We start from the raw sequence: 12565 nt of genomic DNA on the forward strand, positions 1-12565 counted from the left end.
CATAAATCAACCAATATCTATTATTAGATCCACTTGCAATTAGCAAAGTTTTGAAAATACATCTAATGCGATTGTGAAATTTATATAATTTTGTAAGCCATTATAGTATTTCAATATAACTACAGAATTTATATTAGGTGAGAAGATGGAAACTTAACAAACATGTGAAGGAAAAAAATTCAACAAAATTCAGTCTTTGATTTATACTGATTTTGGGGGAAAATGTTATGCATTTTAAAGAAGACTAAGATTTTAAAGAAGACTAAGCACTGTGCATGCTTCATGAAACAAAAATAAAGAACTCAGAGTAATTTTGCTACTTTCCGATTATCCACATCTCCTATGAAAAGTTGCACAATTCTTTCGCAACTGTGGAGAAAAACATTTGATTGAGTATCTTCATGTCACTTTCAACAATGCATTCAGTGCCATTAACTTTTTTTACATTCTTCTTTTATCCCAGAAGATAGATCCACTTCTTGAGGTTTTATGCTATTGTTCTTCCCATAAGCACAGCAACCTGTTTTAGTTATTAAAAAAAAAAAAAAATCAGAGAGTTGCGCAGACTTGGTATCATGCACCAGCCACAATCCTAATCAATATTGTTCAATAACAGTTGAAATTTTAATGTGTACGGAAAATATTGTTATGGATTTGGTATTTAAATAGCTAATATTAGTAGAATTATAAATTTTTTTATTCCCCGTGCAGTGCAGCACATGACAAATATTAAGAGAAAGCTAAGCTGGAAAATTAAAAATACAAGAGCATGTGCATTGAACATTTAATAAATAAATATCTCTTTTTCATTTCAAGAAATTGCTAGAACAATTTCGTGTGGCCGATTTAAAAAATCTATAAAAGCCAGAAAAAGAACACCTCAGCTCAGTTTTGTTTAGAAAACTGCTGTTGTTTATTGTAGCAAATATGCGGTGAAATCGGATTAACTTTGTATATGTTTCTCTATTTTGAATTAGTTCTGTTGAGCATTTTTAGTAGTTTAAAAGATAACTACTGTGAGGAATTGGGTTTGGTTTGGTTTATTTAATTATGGCAAAGCACACTAGGGCTATCTGCCTAAGGGGAGGGATGCCTTCATGGAGAACTTTCTAAGGGAAACTGGCTCGTATACACGTTACACATGCGAAAACCACAAAAATGCCCATGCAGCCAGCCCGTTCGCGGGATTCGAACCTCGGACCGAACTACCAGTGGTGAGGAATTGGGATATTGTATGAATATCTGAGGAAATTTAAGAATTTTTGTTTTATTTGTTGTGGCAATATTAAATTTATTTATTTTTTATCAGACTTGTGCATTCAATTCATAACGAACCTATACGCACGCCACAATATAAAAACACAACCAAAACTCTGCAGTTCCATTACAATTCACTATGACAAAAACAAATGCACTCGATGAAAAAAATATTAATCAGAAAAAATGGCAGTTGAATTGCAAAAATACAAATCCATGTATACTCAAACACACATGTACTCCACACACAGCCGGGTTTCCACATATATACTTTTGGGAGACAGCATGTTGCCTCATCAATCTTTTATTGAAAATTTATGGTTTAGATGCAAATAATCAGTAGTGTTTCAACAGCTAAATTAAGCATTACTTATATTTTTCAAGAAATGTGGGAACTGATACACAAGTAAGAAATACTTTTCTTTAGTAAAATTTTGAGAATGCTCTCTCAATCACAGCCACCTCTGTCCAAACTAGTCCTATTTCTGTTAGATAGTAACTTACAGAATTGCATTTTCATTTCCTTTCATTTCAAGAAATGTTATTAATATAACTCAGACTGAATCTAATGTGTTACAGTACAATGTAAATTTATATACACACCAATAATAACAGGAATTATATCAAAACCACAGAGGAGCTTTAAATAAATGTTAATCTGCTTTCAGTGCAAAATAAAATAGCTTTTAAATGGAATCCCTCTAACTACAGAATGAATGATAATGCAAAAGTTGATCTCGCACCAAGACGAGAGTCACGAATCTCTATTCCCTCCCCCCCCAAAAAAAGTTTACTGATGGAGATTGACAACTACGGTACTATCCCATTATTTGACAACCTTGATAAGAATCACCTGACAAAGCAGTATGTCACCAAAGCATGCAACCCAGAATTTTACAAAAATGTATATTTGTGGCATTCCACACGAAAATAAGAAATTCCCGAGTGCAGTCTCCCACAGGTCAAAGTGTTTCAGTTGTTACGAGATGCGAGATGACAGGCTGTGGCATTGCAGAAGCAATAATTCATTCATTTAATGGCTCCCTTTGACATTTCAAGAATCATAACTTTATGGCCAGGGTCGAGGGATTTAGCAATGTGTCTGTCACCAAAGCCTCTCAGTTTCAAGAAGGGTACAAATCAATGATCCGGTTTCTCCTCCGATGCCTTTTGAATTATAGCAAATAAGAGAACAAATAATGCAACTAAAAATTAAGAGGATGAGATTAATTCAGTCTGTAAACTGTTTTAGACACAGCAAGAATTCAGAATGCTTTTAAACTCTCGATATTGCTGCTCACAAGATCCTCACAAAATGAGAATAATAACCTAAAATTCTTATCTTACCCACGCATTCAATATTAATTATTAATTGCCATTATTGTATTAATAATAGAGCTTCTCTTCATTTATAATAAACTTGTTTTTAGTTCTATATGCAGTGAGTAACACGCAACCTAAAACAAATTTCAAACCGATCCTTACATAGAGTCGGCATATCAGCACAGCATAGTGTCATCACCTCAGCTATGCAGCTTCTGTGCAGCTACTCAACACTCACAAATTTGAGAAAAATTGGAATTCTTGAATTTAGTGCACAAACTCTTTTGCACTAGTAGTCCATTCCCATGTCATGGCTTCAGGAGCTATACCTAAGCTATCACAGTCTGTCATACCACACTTCGGATTCTGACCTATGGTTATTGCCACACACAAAATCCCTGCTTGAAACATCAAAAGCACCCACAATAGCAAGCAATAAATCACTGTTCCTCTGCAGACTGCCACATATTCCTCTGGCAACTCTCTGATGGCTACGTGTGCACATAATACCACTATCTATCTTGGCAGTGGCAATAGTTAGTCGCACAGTTTTGAAATTTGAGGGTCATGTCTTTGGTTTCTGTTTGTTGTGATTAGTGTGCAGAGTAAGTTTTTTTTCTTGTAACAATCATAATGCCACAGTGCATCTGTTGTTGAAAGGGAAAGTATTGCATTTTTCAGAAATATGGTGTTTTGCCCACTAAGCGAGAATTCTGCAGATCTTCGATGTTTTTAAGTTAAAACAGATTGCTGTGCACAGACAGATGACTCAAAAATCAGAAAGTTATGTGCTTTATAATGGGTGTTAGTGTTTTATTATGGGTCATTTTAATTTAGTTAATTTGTTACTGAAATTTTGAATGTTTCATTATGGAAATTTGTTTTAAGTAATTTTTACAGTTTTACACTTTTTACAGTTATGGATGTTTCTTGCATTTTCAATTTTATTAATTGTTTGAGGTTTTAGGTAATTTTCAGCCTGCTGTCATTTTTCTTGTGTTAGGTTGGTGAAAGTTAGTTGCTTACGATTAGCAGCTTTGTGAAAGAGTTGGGTGGATAATAATACAAGATTAGTACGATTTCTGTTAAAATGAAACTTACATTAATTAGTATTAGTTTTCATGCACTCAATTTTACTTGGCTTGCCAATCTTTCACATCATGACTGGCATTTATGAAATAAAAAGAATGCTATGACATGCTATTTCCTATTTAAACAGTTATTTCCAATCACCAACTAATTATGTCCCTCAGTCAAATTTCAGCATAATGGATAAAAAAGTACACATGTTGATCCTAATACCTATGCTGCAAGTCTAATTGATACTACATTTACATTTTAAATAAACCACTACATGAATGAAAATATGAAAAGAATTTTTAGTGGTGTTGCCTAAGAAGAAATTTAACGAACTCCGCACGAAGTTTTTCCATATTGAGCAAAGCATTCATATAGTCATTTAACACATAAGAATCTTTGTTTCGTAAGTTCTGCCAGTTGTCTTCCAAGATTCGGTACCCATAAAAGAACAAATGTCCTCAGATGACCCGTATGAACAAATGTCCCAAGATAACAATGAAGAAATCTCACTATTGCAGAAGGAAAACAACGTTAGGTCACAATAAATGCTCTAAAATGCGTAACTTGCACGTTCGGCTTCAGAAATTCGAATCCTCATCTCCATGGCCTGTAAACAAAAGTGTCTCACGCTGCTGGTCGGCAGTTTGCATCAAGCCATAGTGTGTTAAAGAATAATTTTTTCATCTCTAATACATTACGTTTCAGCTCCCTGAACATGTCTGATCAAGATAAAAATACAACGTTTAAAAGAAATTAATTTCTTTAGAAGTACAGATACAAATCTTGGAACGTCTTTTAAAAGAAAAAAAGGCTTCTCAGATTTGGAAAAAATTTTAACTGAAATGAAGAAACAGTACGGACTATTAAGAAAAATTAAAAAGAAGTAAGAAGTGCAGTTGCTGCAGGATCATCGACATTCGCAAAACATGAAGTTCGTCCCCGGGGGGTGCCAGTCATTGAGAAGATGGAAAAGGCACTCAGCATTTGGATTGATGACAGCTGTCAAAAAAGAATTTCATTGGATGGTATAGTTCAACCGCCTCATCCACGACCATGAGTGCAAACACGCATGTGCCATTCAGACTGAATTATTCTCAAAATAAGGTGGAAGGATGGGGACTTTCTTTCCCTCCAGCATAGCTCTTTCCGGAGAAGAGAAGACCTTTCACGTCGCAGGAAGTAATACCACTCCTTTTGGACGAGTCTATGTGTTTTGGCAGACTGCCAACCAGGGTTGTGCTTGAGACAATCAAAATATAATATCATTAAACAATAAGCACTCAATATTTTCAAGCACCTCAAAGACCATTAAGAACCCTCTGTCAACCCAGATTTTCTGGTAAGTAAAGGTTGGTTCGAAAATTTCAAAAAGTGTTTTACAATTCATAGCATAACAATTCAAGGAGAATCAGCATCGGTTGATTAAGAAGCTGCTAGGACGTTTCCTGGAAAATTTCAAAATAATTTAGAACAAGGATACACAGCAGTTCAAGTTTTCGATGCCAACAAAACTGGGCTGTCTACCGCTACTTTTGTGCAGTATGACTTTGGACTTTATGACAAAACCCTTGTTAATTTATAGATCTTTAAATCTTCGTGTGCTTAAAGGAATAAAACAACCTTACCAGCATATTGGAAAGCAAATCCAACAGCTTGAGTAGCTGGGAATATATTTAAAAATTGGTCTTTAAATTGTTTTGTGCCAGACATGGAACATTATTTAAGGCAGAAAAATTTGAGCTTCAAGGTGCTTATTACTATTAGATAATGCTCCATGTCACCCACAAGATTTGAATCATCCCAATGTCAAAATGCTGTTCCTACCACCTAACACTGCTTCGTTACTCCAACCATTGGATCGAGGCATTATTTATACTTTTAAAACATATTACATAAGAAGAGAATTACAGCAGATTTTAGAAGTAACCGATTCAAAATCAGTTAATGTAATGGAAGCTTGGAAGACATTTTCGATCAAGAACTGAATCGACATCGTATCTTTGTTGCTGAAAGAACTGAAAGCATCAACATTAAATGCATGTCAGAAGATATGGCCCTCTTCAGTTAAAACAGAAAATGCACGTGAATTGTCAGAAAATGAAATTGGTGGCATATTAGAACTTGCTAAATCAATTGGAGGTGAAGGTTTTTATGAAAATGACTATTGATGACGTTCACTACCACTGATGAAGATTGTGAAGTTAACTATTTAACATTAAAAAAATTAAAAGAAGGCCTATGTTATTTTCTTGAGTGTAGACCCTTCCGCTGAAATAAGCTGAAAATTTAAAAGGGAGCTGCAAAACTGTCTAGCTCTATATCGAGAAATTTAAAATGACCCAGTAAAAACTAGGAAACAAAGTAAAATTACAGATTTTTTAAAGAGGGAAGAAAATGGCAGAACTTTAAATGAAGAAAGAAATTCTGAAAGTAAAAGCGATCTCATTTCACCGAAAAAAACGTTCTCTGTTGATTATATTGACCAATGACAACACAATGAAGAAATGTATTAAACTAAAGTTGCATTAAATTAAAACATGTAATATTTTTTTGTTTTGTGTTGTAATTACATATATATTTTTAATAAAAATTAAGTTGTTTACGTACAATTTTAAAACAAAATTTGTTTTTAGTTAAGTTTTCGAAACATTAACGCCCTTTTTATACTGGTTCTGGGTCTCGTACAACACAGTTTCACACAACACAGAACCTATCTACCGTATTATACGACGGTTACCTGTACATTAAAAAATAAAACATTTTACCCTCTTTTTCAAATCTTTGTGTAATTTTTTTTTTCGTGCTATACTTCTAAAGTACACAGCAATCTGTTTTCACTTAAATAAAATCATAGAATTATGGAGAGTCGGCTCTGTGTAACCTTTGGTAACAGTGGCTATTGAGGAAACACTTTTCTCATTGTTTCTTTTAGAAAATTTTTTGAAAAAATCAGTATTCTAGCAGAAATTTTATTGCAGTTTGCTGACAAATTCCACAAGCTCTTATTTTAAAACTAAAACAAAAAAATACCACTTTCTTTTATAAAAACCGTTGGAATTTGGAATACAACAAAAAAGAATACATACACAATAGGTGACACTGAAGGACTGTTATGAGCATGGATGCCAGAAGAATGGTTGACAGAGTTTGATACATTCTGAAAATGTGTCTATTTCTTCTAAGGTGGTTGCTTTAATATGTAAGTACTGTGTATTTTATATTATGAATAATGGTAATGCACGCTAAAATTAATCATGGATTAAAGCTAAAACAGTTTTTTTTTTTTTTTTTTTTTTTTTTTTTTTTAGGCACACACAATATTTCTTATATGATGATAATAAAAATCAGGTCTGTGGAGTCGGAGTCGGGCAGATTTTGGGGTAAAAGGAGTAGGAGCTGGAGTCACTAAAAACCAGTTGACTCCGACTCCAATTTTTCTGGGACAGTTTAAATTTGAAATGAAATTAAAATGAATTGAAAAAAAAATTAATGACAAGCTGAGTTATTATTTTTATTTATGGACTTATACATTAATAAATAGTTATTTTCTATTTTATTGACATATTAATAAATAAATATAAAGGAGGAAGATGGATGTGATATTTGCCAATAAAATGGAATGAATGAATGGAATGGATGTGATATTTGCCAATAAAATGGAATGAATGAATGAATTTGGAACTGAATGAATTAAACATAAACTGATTCATTCAGTTCCAAATTTCACTGGTAAATTTACGTAAGCAGCAATAGCAGCAAGAACTCCCAAAATTGATGCCACTCTTAGGAAGTGAGCAGGAAAAGGAGCAATTATTGATCATGCAATGCAACAAGGAAGTACATATTTGATGATAAAGAGGTTGTTAGAATTAAGAACTTTTTTAGAAGATGTAGATAACCCTAACGTTTCACTAACGGAAAGACTGTGGAATGATCTTCCAAAATTGGAAACTCTTCTTTCTACACCGTATATAGCCACAAAAAAGCTGCAATCTGAAGAATTGACAGGCGGCACGAATGGAAAAATTGGATGTTTGTTCTTTCTGAAATGGAGGGTTTATTACAGAAGGAATCATTTCTTCAATGAAGAAAATAGAAACTAGTTTGCTAAACAATGAGATCTTGCTGGGTTCAATACATGTAGATCCGAAACAGTGAACATTTTTGGATGACAAACAAATTAAAAAGGCAAAGAAAGCTATCCGTGAAATTTCATTAAGAATGAAATTATTCTCAGAACAATTGGAGAATTCGAACATTTTAATTGAGTCTCTGTCATCCTCCTTTTGAGAAATATTTTTGGATAATATTGAAAAGGCTAAGGCAAAGCGAATGAAAATAAAGAACCAAGAGATATAAAAATGAAAAAATACAAATACGATTTCCACATGGCCTTTGAAGAAATAGAGAGATATGATTGCGCTAGCAAAAGACACCTCTTTTAGAACTTATAAAAAGTCTATCCTGAAAAGTTAAAAGAAGTAGCCCTAACAGTAACAGCTCTTCCTCCTACTTAAGTTAGTGTGGAAAGACTCTTCTCAGCTCTGAAGTTTATCAAATCGGATCTATGCCCTCCAACAAAGAAGATCTTGCCAAAGCTATACTGTTTCTTAGAAATAAGAAATGCCAGCTTTTCCATTTCATAATAAATGCTAATTAATACAGTACAAAGTTCGTAATCTGGACTCGTCGGGACTTTGGCAATTCCGGATTAGGGTTTTTTCCAGATTATACATCATCAATTTAAATCTGGTAAGATGGCATGCAGAAATTATACAATTAAAAATATGAAACCATAATTTATGAAATAAAGAGCAATTATGATCTAAAGGGTATCAAAATTTACAAAAAAAAAAACTTAATATTTATTTTTTTACTTTAGTAAACATTTCTATCAATGTAAGTTGTTTAAGTTGCTTTGTTTTTTGTGCTAATACTTTCTTTTAATTCTATAAACAGACATAATTTCTCGTTCAGTTACAAAGTTTGATTTAATCCTAGTATCCGGTGCACACGGGATTTCGCGACTTTATGATGAGCAGTAAAAACGGGACATATACGATGAGTAGTAAATGGATGCACTTGATTTGCTGATACTATCTCAATTTAAATGATATTGTAGATTAGTTCGAAAATTAAATCTTTTATATGTTTGCACATTTTTTAATTATTTTAACTTTAAATTTGCTTTCTTACGCATATACATGTTTGTTAAAATTTTAATTTGTTTAAATTTAAATTTCATTCCTTGCAGCAATGGCGCAAAGAATTAATTAAATTTTTATTTAAATTCAATTTATTCTTTTGAAACAATATAGTTATACATAATATATACTATGTATATAGTGTATATACACACATAGGATATAGTATATATATAGACGTTCGATACTATTCGATTTTGAGGGCCGTAAAAAATCGCCAAACTACTGTTGATGCCAGTGCTGCCAAAAATAATTATGGCAACCTTAACACAAGAAAGGAAGTATAATAGTAAATAACTAAGATTGATGATTTAATTTAGATGAAAAGTTAATTTCATATAATATTTTATTATTATTATAATTTATATAAAAAAAGGGTAAACATGACTGAATGGAAGCATAAGAGTAAATAACTATTTTAGATCATTATTATAATTTATATAAAAATTGCTAAACATAACCGAATGGATGCCTGCATCGCTATTTCGCTACCGAGTTATCACTAAAGCATAATTTCATCTTATTGGTTGTTCAAACATAATTTTCTATAATGAATGATGCCTTTTCTATGAAAATTCTCGGTGAAGTGCAGAATCGTCCACTTATTTGTTTGCCGCTTTTTACAAGGGTAAAAACAATTGGATTTTTGTCAATTTTCTTTTACTTTTTAAGTGAAAATAGGTCGATGTGTACATGGATACCGAGTATGTGCAATTCTGAAAAGTGCGCCAAGCAGTGGGTGATTCTGCACTTTCAATAAAATAAATTGCATTTCAAACATAAAAGTCAACATATCTTCATATGCACTAAATATCTAAAAGTAAAATACCTTATCGTATATCCAGTCGATCTTGAAAACACGGAAAATCTTGCAAAATATGTGGTATAAATTTGAAAGAACCAATTACTATTTATTTAGTTAATTAAGCATGAGATACAAGTTATGGATATAAAAAAAACTTAAATCACCTAGTTTTAATTATTCTACTTCATGAATTCTTACGTGCTTAAAATTCATCAAACTGAATCATGAAATTTTAGTTTTATTCTTTTCTTACGGCAAAATTTTATTACTAAATAAAATCTCTCAACAGCTGAATTTCATGACATTTGTAATTTTTACCCGATATAAAATTTTTAGCATCCTAATGTAAAAATAAAAAAATCCTAAAAAGTCGATTCATATTTTATAAGCACAATAACCACATGACAAAGCAAATCTACATATTCATGAAAAATTCCATTCGCATTTTTCGTATGCACTTTAAATGGTCTTTCATTTCCATGCAAATAATCTCTATTGGAATATTTTTCTTTTAAAAAAATAACACTAAGTTCAAGGCCTGAATTCTTATTTAAATCTAAGAATGGAATCAAAAATTACATATTATTAGAACACGAATGACAAATCAAAATAAAATGTGAATTATTTACTGTCAAAATCAAAAGCACCGCAACAAGTAATGATTATGTTACATACAGTATATAACTTACATTTGATGAACGTTTCTTATACTAAATTCATGTTAACAATCAAATCGCAACATTAATAATATATAATTATTCTTAGTTAACAGTTTAGGACGAGTATAGAATTTTAATACAGTTACAGTCATATCTGTTCAATCAGATAATGAAACTAAACTGACATATTTACGAAATCTCATTTGTATCTCTTAAAACGGGTATAAACATACCATATGCCAGACAATGTATTCCCAAATATGGTACGTTCATTATTTTTATTCATAAAATGATCTGAGAAGAAAGAACACAAAAGATGTATTCAAATCAAATAACTTTAATCAAGGTACGAATTTGAGAACGTTATTTTATGCCATTGCGAAAAGACATAGAAATTATAAAAAGATTCACTAAATACTTACTTTCATAGAATCCCCTACGTCTAATAAAAATAACTTGCATTTTATGGTTATAAGCGAGACTATTATTATATATTTGGAATGCAACTACAATAAAGTGCCGGGTATGACGCATACAGGTAGGCGTGAAGATCGCGCGACCAAACTAGTTTCTCTGTCAGAAAAAAGAGCATCATCACTTGTTTTGATTAATTTTTAAAGAAATGTTAAAGAGTTTTTGCTTAAAAGTAAAATAATCAAAAATATGAGTCAAACACACGTTTAATAATTTATTCTTTCAGTGTCGACGAAATTTTCAGCAAGAATGGGTTGCATATTTGTTTCCTCGCAATTATCCATTTTTTCCTCAAAATGCCATCGTTATCAAATTTAAAAGCATTTACCCACTGAAAAATAGATATTTCAATAAATAGTATCAATGCAACAAAGTGCGCCACACTTGTTTGCCCATTACCTGCAGACGATTAGGAGCTTACACATATACTGGAAAAAAATCTTACGATCTGAAGTGGAAACTACAAAAATCTGTGAATCAAGGTCAGAACAGAAAACGAATACCTAGAGGTTGTTCTAGATCTTAACTGTAGGCCGTATCCTCCTACCGTGCGACGAGATCTCGATATGAGAGTGACGTAGCAAGCGACTCCTTCTCGTTCGACTGCTACTAACGATTGAACGAGAACAGGGGCCGTATTCTCGTTGCGTGCGACGAGATCTCGATATGAGAGTGACGTCACATATGACGGGTTTTTCGTGCGGAGCGACAATTTGCAATCCTCCAGCACCGATCGAAACCATTTCGTGGGGCGTAGCGATCGTCTGGTTTTCGGCTGCTTTTATACAACCGTTTAAAAATCTTGCGATCGAAAAGTAATGGCGTCCGATGAATGTTTAGCGATGTATCTTTTAAATTGAATACATCATCGTAATTCATTTCAAAGAATAATGTTCCGAAGCATACTGGATACGTTTGCATTATCTGTTAAGCAGTTTATAAAGTTATTTAGAGAAAATAAACAGTTGTATTCCGTTCTGTACTAACAGCTTTTGTTCGAAGACTCTTACATTTTACTGGATTGCCGCCTGAGCTAAAAGTAAGTTACTTATTTATTTGAATTGTTGAAATTTCAGTCTAAAATTATAAATAACTTAATCAATTATTCTATAATTTATGTTTATATATTCTACATGTGTCGTGATTTCTGCTTTTCTGGTCAATTTCAGTTGTAGAAACATGTTTTATGAATTCGTCTATACTTAACGAATAATTTTCTGCTTAATAATTTTTATGTATCATCTGAAACATTCGAAAAATTCAATTAGAATTAAGTTCCGAATTATATAAGAGTAAACAGAGAAGAATATGTTAGTTAAATTTCCCTCTGGTTTTCATAATAAATTACATCTTTGGTGCATAACATTCTCATTTGTGTTTTGTTGTCAAAAATCAGGATCTGAAAAAAGATAACTAGTTGGATTCATTTGCAGTATTATTTAAAAACGAATTACGGTGTTTGTTGGGATTTTAGATTTTGATATTATTCTTGAAGTCATCTGTTAATATTTTATCTAATTATAGTGCTTAAAAATTCATGTGAAAAGGGATTGTAATTTTTTATCTATTGATGTAAAATACCCTGTTTCTTCTTATGAAGGATGTGTTGTTATGAAATTGTTAGAAAAAAGAGTATTCTTTTCTCCATTTTACTTTCCCAGTATATTATTATGCTATTTTAGAAGCATCATGTGAAAATATTGCAAGTTTCTCATGTGATAGATTAATACAGTTTATAAAAACAATTAGTGGGTGTCAGTAGG

At 32.1% G+C, this 12565-nt stretch overlaps 1 protein-coding gene across 3 annotated transcripts in view; it reads right to left on the reverse strand.

The window, feature by feature from the left end:
- Window positions 1-11159, reverse strand: part of LOC118203681 (uncharacterized) — a 115851-nt gene extending 104692 nt beyond the window's left edge. Inside the window, exon 1 of one of the 3 annotated variants that reach the window (XM_085822169.1) lies at window positions 10751-11159. The gene's annotated coding sequence lies outside the window, so the exon portion shown is untranslated. Of the gene's footprint in view, window positions 1-10358; window positions 10472-10750 lie in introns of those variants that run through there. The other 2 variants (XM_085822162.1, XM_085822159.1) reach the window with 2 other exon arrangements.
- Between the last annotated feature and the right edge of the window lie 1406 nt (window positions 11160-12565).

This window comes from Stegodyphus dumicola, chromosome 1 (assembly GCF_044657685.1).
Source record: "Stegodyphus dumicola isolate Sdum_Otavi_A_Nest chromosome 1, ASM4465768v1".
Lineage (NCBI taxonomy): Eukaryota > Metazoa > Arthropoda > Arachnida > Araneae > Eresidae > Stegodyphus > Stegodyphus dumicola.